Consider the following 12042-nt stretch of genomic DNA (forward strand, 5'->3'; position numbering starts at 1 on the left):
AAGGAGCCAGGAATTATGAATGGGATCCTCACACAGCCTTCCAGGATGATTCTTGGGAACCTCCTCCTAAGAGACCTAGACCAGGAGTGGAGGCAACTTTTACGTCCATGACTGCAGGCCCAAGTGATCCTGAGGGGGCAGATCAAGAATTGCCTGCTCACATGGAGGCAATTATCTCAAAAGCTATTAGGCAGGGAATTGTGGAAGGCCTTTAAGCAATGAAAAGGCCTGAATCTGTGGTGTCTGGATATTCAGATCTGGAGCCTTCCATCCATTCTAGAAATAGACAATCCTTGAGGGACAGGGCTTCTCCTGACCCATCCATCCATAGCCTCCCATCTAGAGCATCAGAGGAAGAGAAGAGAGAATCGGACTTCTCTGAGGATGAAGACATGGCCCCTGAGAGACCTGCCTTCTCTGGTCTCTTTGAATCCCATAATTTCTTATTGTTCAAGGCTAGGAAGACGGCCCAGTTAGAGTCAGAAGCTGATGTTGGGGATGTAGAGAATGATACAACTGCTCCTCCAGACCAATTCTTTGCTGAGCCAAATGTATGCCTTGTAATGGTTCCAGCCTCAAGATTATTTTAAAATTTGATTAAAAAACAGCTGGACTCTCCTAGACAGCGGTTATATTGTCGGCTAATGAACACCGCTATTTCAATATGGGCTCTGAACTTAATAGCTCGTTGCAGGTGCCATCAGTGGATAGTCCAGTTGCAGCCTTGCTATCTTCTTCATTGAACCCTACAGATCCAGAGAAAGCATTGAAGACAGAGAATAAAAGAATTGAATAGTCCCTCCAGTGTACACGCCAGGCAGCTGTCTGGGTGGTCAAAGCTGCATCAGCTGCCTCATTCTTCATTAGGGCCTCCTTATGCTGGCTTCATCAACTACAGGACAGAATTTCTGCTATGGATGTCTGGGTCCATCAGGACATCCACAAGCTAGTAGCAGCAGCTGAATTTACTGCAGATGCCAACTTAAATAGCACCAGATTTGCAACCAAAGCCATTGCCATTTCTGTAACTGCTCATAGAATAATCTTGCTGAAAAATTGGCAGGCCGATGGCCAGTGAAATATGGCCAGTCTTGGTGCATATGGTCTCAGTGTACATAAAAGAAAAGATGCATTCATCAAGAGTCAAGAATCATAAGATACAACATTTAATAATAGTAATAGGGTACAATAAGCAATCAAATCATACTAGGAAACAGTCAATAAAAATCTTTAAGATACAAGCAACAAAGTTATAGTCATACAGTCATAAGTGGGAAGAGATGGGTGAAAGGAAAGATGGGAGAATTAATAGTAATAGTATTGCAGACTTAAATAGTTTGATAGTGTTGAAGGAATTATTTGTTTAGCAGAATGATGGCATTTGGGAAAACTGTCCTTTTGTCTAGTTGTTCCGGTGTGCAATGCTCTGTGGTGTTGTTTTGAAGGTAGGAGTTGAAACAGTTTACGTCCAAGATGTGAGGGGTCTGTAAATATTTTCACAGCCCTCTTTTTGACTTGTGCAGTATACAAGTCCTCAATGGAAGGCAAATTGGTAGTAATTGTTTTTTCTGCAGTCCTAATTACTCTCTGAAATTTATGTCTGTCTTGTTGGGTTGCAGAACCAAACCAGACAGTTATAGAGATGCAGATGACAGACTCAATAATTCCTTTGTAGAACTGTATCAGCAGCTCCTTGGGCAGTTTGAGCTTTCTGAGTTGGCACAGAAAGAACATTCTTTGTTGTGCTTTTTTGATGATGTTTTTGATATTAGGTGTCCATTTTAGGTCTTGTGATATGATAGAAACTAGATAATTGGTTTTTTTTAATATAAATTTTATTTGGGTTTTCACAAAAACATAATACAAATAAAACATCTTTTTTTGAGAATAGCATGATCTCGGGTTATCACTTCTCCATACAGACACAAAGTCAATTTCATATTCATCTTTGTGTTCTATTCCATATATTATTACTATTTTAACATTTTCTCCATAATTTTTCCCCTCCCTTGGTTTTCTCAACTTTATTTTTAATTATCTCATATCTAAATTCAATTATATATCTTTTTCTAAGTTTCAATGTCTTTCTAATCATTATATTTATACTTTTGTCTGTCCTGTCTCAATTTCATATTGTCTTTTCTCATTAAACAAATTTTCCCCTGTAGTTACTAATTGGAGTATGACACCTTTATATCTTTTAATTTTATCCATTCAACTCTTATTCAAACTTCAATTTATGCTTTTAAAATTATAACATTCAATATAGTACATAACTTCCAGTCGAATTCTGCTTGGTACATTCTTAAAATACACACTATTTTCTTAATATGTATATGTGTGTGTGTGTGTATATATATATATATATATATATATATATATATATATATATATATATATATATATGGATCTTTGGTTATTCGGGTTTTCTCCCGCGTAAGATTCAAAGTATCTAGGCAACGTTTCGATGAAGTCTCATTCATCATCTTCAGGCTTGCTTCTTCGGCTCTGTGCTTCTCTGTGCTTCTTTGTCCATGGGGCCAAATCAAAGAAAACCTAAACAATTTCCTAACACACCTAAACAGCGCACACCCCAAAATCAAGTTCACCATGGAAACAGAAACAAACAAACAATTACCATTCCTAGATGTACTAATCTACAAAAAAACAGATGGCACACTAGGACACACCATATACCAGAAGAAAACACACACCAACCGCTACCTCAACGCCCAATCCCACCACCACCCAGCACAGATAAACTCCGTGGCGAAAACACTAATTACCAGAACCAAACGCCTGGCAGACAAGACACACATTAAGGCTGAACTATGCACCCTGACTAAAGTACTGACAGCCAACGGCTTCCACAAAAGCAAAATCACCAGCTTGATCCACAAAAACACACTGAAACATAATAGAGACCCAGAAGATGAACAGACCTATGGAACAGCTGTCCTGCCCTACATAAGAGGTACTACAGACAAAATTAGTAAGGTACTACACAGACATCACATCAGGACTGCCTTCAAAACAGACAGAAAAATAGCAGCCATCCTTAGCAACCCCAAAGATAAAATTGACCTGGAAAACCAAGGCATATACGAAGTCCCCTGTGCATCATGCCCGGCCACATACATTGGACAGACCAATAGAAGAATAAGTACCCGCCTGGATGAACACAAAAATGCAGTCAAAAAAGCTGGAACACACTTCCTCACTAGTCCAACACATGGAAGCTACAGGTCATAGCATCAACTTCAATGGCACCAAAACCCTGGCCACTATGGAAAACCCTAGCCACAGAGTCATCAGAGAAGCCATAGAGATTGAAAAAAGACCAGAAAGCATGAACAGAAGAGATGATTCCACCAGGCTGTCAATCATTTGGAAGCCTGCACTCACAAACAAAAAATCTCCACACCACAAGCCAGGCAAACACCTGGGCACAAACAGATCCCCCCTGATACCTCCAGCTCAAACACACCCCAACCAGGCACCCAGATGAAACCCAGCTTCCTAACTAATGATAGCCGTCCATTTACCCAAAGCCAAGCTGCACTAAAGGCCTCCATTAAAGTAACACAATGCTGCCAGCCAATCAAGATACAAAAAGAGCCAAAAAACAGACAGAAGATATCAGAGACACCCATCAAGCAGAACACAGCAAACTCCGAGACCAATAAACACAGACCAAGACTCCCAACCAATCAGGATGAAGAAAAAACCATTCTGGCACAGCAATAGGCTGCCCCAAATTTAAATCTGAAACCACTGTAAAAGTCTGACCCACAGACGGACACAATACAGAAGCCTGATGATGGCAGATGAGATTCTGCTGAAACGTTGCTACAACTTTAAAAGAACTACAATGGCGTGGGAAAATACCCGAACCAAGCCGAACACCATACATGTAAGTACCATGAAACTTAAGAAAACATATATATATATATATATATATATATATATATATATATATATATATATATATATATATATATATATATATATAAACAATAGTAAATAAAACACTCATTCCATTCCAATTAAATTCTATCATTAATATTAGTTAGAATCTTAACGTCTTTAACAATTCTTTTCAATTGAATATCATATTTCCTTGGGAATGCTTATAAACTTTCCATAATTCTTTTTTTTTCATATTTCTCTTCACTTATATAAATCATCATTTATAAATCATCAATTATAATTAAAATGTTCCCATCCTTTCCTAATTTCATTCTCTCATTCTCTTTATTTCATTTATTTATTAACAAACATTCCACTGCATTACCATAAGTATTTTATCCATCATTTTAATCATACATTGTTTCATATTTTATAAAATTATTTCTATTTCTAATATAACAATACTATCTTATGTACCTTTGCAGAATTCCTTTTTCAATTAAATTTTCACCCATTATCTCTAAATAGGTTTATACTTTCATTCCTTATACATTTTCCCTGTTTCTCTATATCTTGTTTCTGTCTTTTATAACTTCTTTTCCTTTCCTTCTTCCCCCTCTCCTTCTCCCTCCCCTTTTTGCCCCCTTGTCTCTCTACTTCTAATTCTGTAATCCTCTCTTCTGTTGCTTCCTAATATTGTAATTATTTTTCAAACTATTCTTTTTTTTTGTTTTTTCAAATCTTAAACTTTTCACTCTCTTTCCCCCCTTTCCTTCCCCCCCCCCACATAAAGTTACTTGGTCATTAAAGATGGCTTCTTCTTTGTCCCAACCTTCTTCTTCTACAAGCGTTTCTTCTTGTGTCTCATAGTCAAATTCTTTCCCTTCCCTCTCTCCTTCACTGCTTCAAAGTCTTCTTTGGGAATAATGTTATTTTTTATAATTCAAATTCCAGGGTACCTTACGTTGTTGCTTTTTCAATTCAACCTGGTCAACCAAAACTTTCTCTTCTTATCTTCCTCCTGCACATTCTTTTCTGGTCTAGTTCTTCTTTGAGGTGGCCATTTCTGACCACCGCTGCAACCGCCTTCAGGAAAGGGAGAACCTAGGAATTTGAAGGCCTCTACTGTTGATCTGTATTGTCTAGTATTGTAAGAGGTGGTAATATGGTAAAATTTCTCCAAAAGTTTACCACCATTTCTAGGTTTTGAATGTGTTCAGTTCCAGATTGTTCCAGTCACACCATGAGGCAAATTGTACAACCTCCTGTCTGTATGCAGATTTGTCATTGTCTCGAATAACACCAATCACTGTTGTATCATCTCAGCTTGTCTCAGTTTAACGTAAAAAAAAAAACCTTCATAGTCTACTGTACCAAACAAAGTTGCTAAATAAACTATCACTGTACAATAAATCTTTATTTAATATTAATATAGGAATCTCTATTTTCATCCTCTAAGGATGTAAATCAAATGAGGGATAAGTTTGCAGACATCTCAGAAAATTGGAAATAAACCTCCTACAACTTAGGAAAAAAAAACATGACATAATGAAAAAGTAAATAGAGAAATCTGTGAAAATGCTGGTGTGCTTTGGCTTAAAAATATAATTGATGTTGTCTAGACATTAATTGTTTCACAACTAAGGCACGTGTTATAAAACTGTTAGGCAAGCCACTGACATAGTAAAGGACAAGTTATCCGTTCTGTTAGCTGCCCTCATTTTCCCTACAAACAGAACCCCCAAATCAAGTTAAAGCATGTTTAATCTTAAATAGACAAAATGAAGAGAAAAAGAAGGAAAAGGGGCAGAAGTAAATTAATCTTCTTGTGAATAACCACAGAGAAAATGTGCAGGAGTTATTATTTGTTACAACAATCCAAGATAGATGAGCAATCTGCAGGTAAAGCTCTGATGAAGGACATACAAAAAAGACAATGGCTTTCCATTTTTAAGTTAATCAGCACTCAAGTGATATATTTTTGAAAAATAAGAAAACGGATTAATCAGGAACTAAAGAGAGGAAGAAGACAAGCATTTTATTTCCATCACGTGGAGATGAAATATACATAACATAATAAAAGGTTGCTGTCAACTCTCTGCAGGAAGAGCACCTGGAAGATTAAAGCTGTGGACACAACATTAACAAAGTACAGACCACACTGAATTAATGAGCATGGGAGATAGACATTCAGTAGAGTCTTAATTTATTTTCCTTTTCAAGCTCATCCTTTAAGAAAATGACAGTGTCTTCTTATCGATTTTACACTCAGAGATCAATCAGAATTGCCCTGACTCAGACAGAATTTACAACGGTCTGTGACATTGCCTGGAGCACCTGGACCCAAACAGCCATTGCAAGGAAGTAATAGATCATGTTTGTATGTAGAGCCTGACATGCTTAAAAATAAGCTAATCTGTGATGGAATTTCCTTCTTTTTGACAAGTTGCTCTGCCCAACTCTTTAGCCTTTTGTTATGAATTTCTACCTTAGTTCCCTATTAATTATAATCTAGATAGAGGATTCATGCATTTAAGCCTTTGGGAGGTCATCTGCTCCACAGTTTTAGATAAAATATAAAGTAAAATATCACTCCTACTTAAACAATGGGAAATGTCACTTTGACACACTCCATAAAAAACCAAGAAGTATTCCATCAAGAGCTATGATCAATTCTGACATGCCAACAATATTAGAGTTAAATGATGGTCCCTGCACATTCCTAAACAGCCATTGGTAGAAATTGCTATATCCAGAATATGTTTTGCAAGTAACTAGCTGTATTAAATGGAATAATTATTAAAGACACTGACTGTGATGCTCAGGCAATTGTTGATAAGCTCAATTGTTTCACACTATCATTTATCTTGTAACGAGATTGCTGTGATGCTGAGTTTATACAACCGGGAATGGAATACACATCCTTTGCATTAAAAAGATGAAGTTCCTGCTTCCTATGCAACTTTTCCTTTTCAATGGATGTGACTGCCTGGCTAATGGATTCTTTTTGGATTTAAAATAAATCAAATGAAAAAGTTACAATGTCTTCCAAAGAAGCATGTATCTGCTCACCATTAAGCAATGAAAAGAGATGGTTATGATAACAGTGACTCTATTCAGCTGGTCTTTATGAACCTCCTATTCATTGCCCTAAACCATTCTGCTATCCTCGGATGTGACAGATTTTCCATTCTGCAGTACTAAAGTAAAGTTCATGTTCTGTGTTTAGTTGTGTATATAAGGAATAAATGTGTGTGAATGTTGACTATCTTCTTCCTATAGACATAAAGGAAATCCTACCACTACTTTAGATAGTCTTCGGTATACCATAATACAGTTCTTAGTCTGAAAATGTTTGCTTGATCTTCAGGACTACAAAAATTGTAAGTGCCTAGTGGCAGGGAGATATAAAAGTTAGATTCCTAACAGAACCCAAACAAAAGAATTATATTTAAATGTATGTTTATCGGTAAATTATTATCAATATGGCATGGAACATAATTCCTGAATATAGATGCAACAATAGTAAAGGCTGTATTTCTTATGATCTTTGGAATCTCAATCAGATGGAGTGTATCACATGGCAATCATAGAATAAAATGTTCTTTGAAGTAGCAGATTTTAGCAATGCATTTTGGATGAATTGACACAAAAATAGTAACTAATGAATGCTAAATGGCATCAGATTTAAATTTATTGACTTACCTATGCTAGGCCTGTACTAATTGAACTGACTGACTTTTTGGGCATTATTAATTTATTGATTGTTGATTGATTAGAAATGCTTATATATTTCAATTAAAAATGGATCAAAATGGATAAGACCACAGAGGGAGGAATACAGTCCAGCTTTATGCTTACTAGAGTATGACTGTGGCTTGATTCATACTCATAATTAGTGCAGCAGGTATATCATCTAAAGCCAATAAAAGCCAATACTCCTGATCATAGATGCTATTGTATCAGCTCCATCAACATGTTAAAAATATAACTGAAAATGGAATTTCCTCCAGGCTCCTAACTAATGAACAATGTTCAGGCATTATAAAAGTGCCAGTTCAACAAGTACTCTAGATGAACTGCAACAGTCATTTTGCTCAAATGATATTTAGTTCTTTAGTTCCACAGACTGGCAGCAGCAGTGGTGTTGGTGGCAGAGGGAAAGGATGGTTTCATGCATACAACCTATCTCCTGTACATGCAAAAATGAAGCTTCACACACTTGCCCGCCATTTGCATGGCCCAAGATTTCCCCATCCTAAGCCTAACTTTTTCTTTTTATGAGTACATGCATGTGGCTTTTACAGGATCCAAGCTTGTGTGGAAAAAAATACAAAGATTTAATTTGTCCTATGAATAGCAAAGAGGTAAAAATCAAATGGATTGCTCAAGTTCTTAAAATGGCTGAATACGATTAGTATTTCTACCTTACTTGGATTCTGTTTTAAGTTCTTCCCAATATCTGCTCATTTGCTGCTGTCAATACATCATTTTGTTCCTATATCAGAAGTGTGGACATAATTCATTTTTATTACATAATATATGGTTTCCCCTTAAATATTAGATGTCTAACCAGCTGATCCTCCCTTGCTTTTTTGAAACTGCTCAATAAAATCCTAAATATGTCTACTTAGAAAAGATGAGACTTATTCCCAACTAAACATATAGGAATATAGCAGTGGTGGGATTCAATTATTTTTACTACCGGTTCTGTGGGCGTGGCTTGGTGGGGGTGGCAGGGGAAGGATACTGTAAAATCTCCAGTCAGAGGTGGTATTTGCCGGTTCTCCAAACAACTCAAAATTTCCGCTATCGGTTCTCCAGAACTGGTCAGAACCTGCTGAATACCACCTCTGGAATATAGGATAACACTTCAGTTGATTACATCTTATCTTATAGAAAATATCCAATATCCTTACAGAAGTACAAAGAAATATCTTAACTAATATGACTGAACTCACTGAAGTTGTATTTTCTTAATGCTGTTGTCCATTATTTTCTTTTACAACTAAGCTTATGCATAGCATTAACAGCAAAGACAGCACAGATAAAAGGTATGACTGAACAAATAACTGAAAATATATTTATATTGATTTTCCTGAGGCATAAAGCTAAGCAGTTACGAAGATTACACTTATTGTTTAGAATAAAACTAAGCTATGAAATCTGAAACCTCGAAATCATCTGGTTCACCATTTCAATATGGCAAAAGAAAATTCAGTTCTGTTAGGAATAATAATTTTAGAGATATGTTGAATAGCTGAATGAAAATATGTTTTTTACACATTTCTTCATATAAGTACACACATTGATCAAATTCCCTTTTGTTCCTAAGCAACCAAATTTCTGCAGCAAAATTGCATAAGACTCCTTCCCTCTTCTATTCTTACAGTCAAGGAACAAGCAAATAAATAAATAGCCTTTAAAAATGTTTCCTTCTATACCAATCTGAAGTATCTAGAGAAAAGTAAGAGCCATTAAACTTACTGATTTTAGTATTCGGAATAGTATTTCCAGGCTTAAATACTGAGTTTTCAGTTGGTCTTGATTGTCAGTTATAATTCTTTATTAATATGGTAGTTTATTCAATCATCAGAAATGAATACACAGGTTGCCTTGAAAACCAACTTAGGTACCTCCTACAAGAAAATGAACCTCTTTTTGTCCTTTTATCTTTTTTGGGGGTGTGGGGGTGTGTGTTAACAGATTAAAATAATGATTATTGCAAGTTTTAGATGTACAAAATAGAACTGAAAGTAATATAATAATAGTAAGGTTACAATAATGATCAGTACTTAGAAACATACCAGGGCTTACATAAGTGTTCCCAATCTGCCAGCTGCCTTGCATATCCCCTGGGAGGGGATGATAGGGAATGAGTGAAATAATAGATAAGTACGTAAATAAGATTTTCAATTCCTTCGTGCTTGGGTTTCTATTTCTCCTTGAGCAGATTGAAAGGTTTATAAAAAAATACTGTGAAAAAAGAAGCATTTGGCAAATAAAAAACATATAGCATTTCTGTTGTGTCTCTTACTGTTTCATTGACTAAGCTGCAAGCAGCTATGAATTACTGATTGTTGAGATGAATGGTTATAATTTTGTTATTTGTTAGAAGGTCGCTTTTCAAGTACTGATTTAAAAATACATACTTTTGTTCCAATACAATTCACTTTAGTTTATGAGCATTCTATTGTAATTTGCTAATCGGATCAACTGCACATCTCATCTATATGCTTTCCAACTTCTGTATAAAAGCAGGGGTTATGCAGTATCTCTAGAATAGAAATGCAAACAATTGTGGTGCCTATCAGAATGAAAGTAAAGTAGCAATATAATTACATACCAGAAACTGATATGCTGTAAGAAATTTTGCAGCACACTAATGATGCCATAACATTAAATGGATAAAAATGGGAAAGTAATTACATTTATATATATTACATATTAAGATGAAATTTTAATGACTATGTACTATGATATGACTAAAAAAGTGCAGACAGCATAGTTCAATTTAATCTGGAGTTTGAACAAAACAGAGGTATGTCAGCTTGGGCCAATAGACACTCTTTAAAATGTGAGGTTTGATTATGGCCATTCTTCCAAAATGGTTGCTATGTGTAGGTGCATATTCACAAGACAGCTACAATGAGAGTATGCACAACAAGGTAGCTTCTCAAGATATTTTCTACTAATCTAGATAATCTATGTTTTTATTTTTATGTTCAGGTTCAGAAGGGAATCCATGAAGCAAAGCACAGGGCTGGAACTAACATTTTAAGTTTCTCAAACTATTTTACCATCATTGCAATCAGACCTCTCCATAGCATCACTAGAAGTGATATAAATTTCATTTAAGGCAAAAAGTGCTGTAGTATAGTCACAAAAAATAAGATGAAACAGGAGATCTAACAGGTTTCAAAAAATGTTGTTTCTAGCCAATGTTACTGTGAAGTACTAAATTACCAATGGACAACCACAATCATAGCCTAAAAGTCAGGGATAAATATTCATCGATTAATCTAGTCAAATCATAACCAATGGTTTTCTTTTTTCCTACAGGATTGGGTATTGTGGATTTGTCACATTCATCTTTATTTTTCTGGATATCATTCCTGAGAAGTGGATCAACTAACAGGATCTTGATGTAATTGGGATTTGAAAACGATCAACTGCTTTCAAATGATGGCAAAGTTACCTGCAGAAATGTTATCTTATTAGAAAGATGAAATTTCATATTATCTACATACTATCCAATGTATAGGGTAGAGAACCAAGGAGAAAAATGGATTCAGTTTTAATAATTAATTCAGTTTTTATTAAATCAGTAATACTTACACAATTTAGGGCTAGTAAACAAGATCGGTTAGGCAGGATATTTGGAATGAGATGGTCCAATTGGAGAAAACTCCAACTGTGATGGACTGAGGGAACAATTCAATAAATTGCTCACAAACATACACCAATTTTTTTTTGCATCAAAGATGAAGTTATTTCTGTTATAGAGGTGCTACTAAAATATGTCAGTGTGATTAGTGTTTACTAGCACTCCTAGGCTTTATTACTAATATTTCTAGTTCTAATATTCTGTCCTCCCTTTTGCTTGATGATGATCCCAGTCCTGCAGGCTCCTATCTTCTTATGTAGATTTTTTTAAACAATTGTATCAATGGCCAACATCATGCCCTACCTGAGAAGTTTTGACTCTTGAGAAGGACAAAAGAGTCCCTTAATCCAGCATTTTCTATATGGAAGGTAATCAAACTGGAACCTAAATCCTATTTCAGTATAGATAGGGTATCCTTGTTTACTGCTGATAGGCATGATAGATAGATGATAGGTTACAAGGCATCTCTGCCCAATGTTATAACCTGAGTCACCTGCTTTATTTTGTCTAAGGTTCTGGCCACAGTAAATGACTGTTCATAACACTGTTTGTGTGACATGCACATTTTCTGCTTATATCAAAACTATCCCCCTAAATGGTACCTACGGTACATGATCTTTATGCTTTTTGTAGCTTGGTAAATGGAATTCACTTTCCAAAATAATGCAGGGTATATGTCAAATGGCGCTAGTCTTTAGTTACCTTTGCCTGGAGAATATTATGTACCCTGTTGCATGGAAACATTG

At 35.7% G+C, this 12042-nt stretch overlaps 1 long non-coding RNA gene across 1 annotated transcript in view; it reads left to right on the forward strand.

The window, feature by feature from the left end:
• LOC148128818 (uncharacterized) overlaps positions 1 to 11754 on the forward strand; it is a 160164-nt gene extending 148410 nt beyond the window's left edge. Inside the window, exon 3 of the long non-coding RNA XR_015745677.1 lies at positions 10972 to 11754. This is a non-coding gene — a long non-coding RNA (uncharacterized LOC148128818). The remainder of the gene's footprint in view (positions 1 to 10971) is intronic.
• The last annotated feature ends 288 nt before the right edge of the window (positions 11755 to 12042 follow it).

Source organism: Notechis scutatus, chromosome Z (genome assembly GCF_049901735.1).
Source record: "Notechis scutatus isolate UNSWTSFEM ecotype Mainland chromosome Z, rNotScu1.2, whole genome shotgun sequence".
Classification (NCBI taxonomy): Eukaryota; Metazoa; Chordata; class Lepidosauria; order Squamata; family Elapidae; genus Notechis; species Notechis scutatus.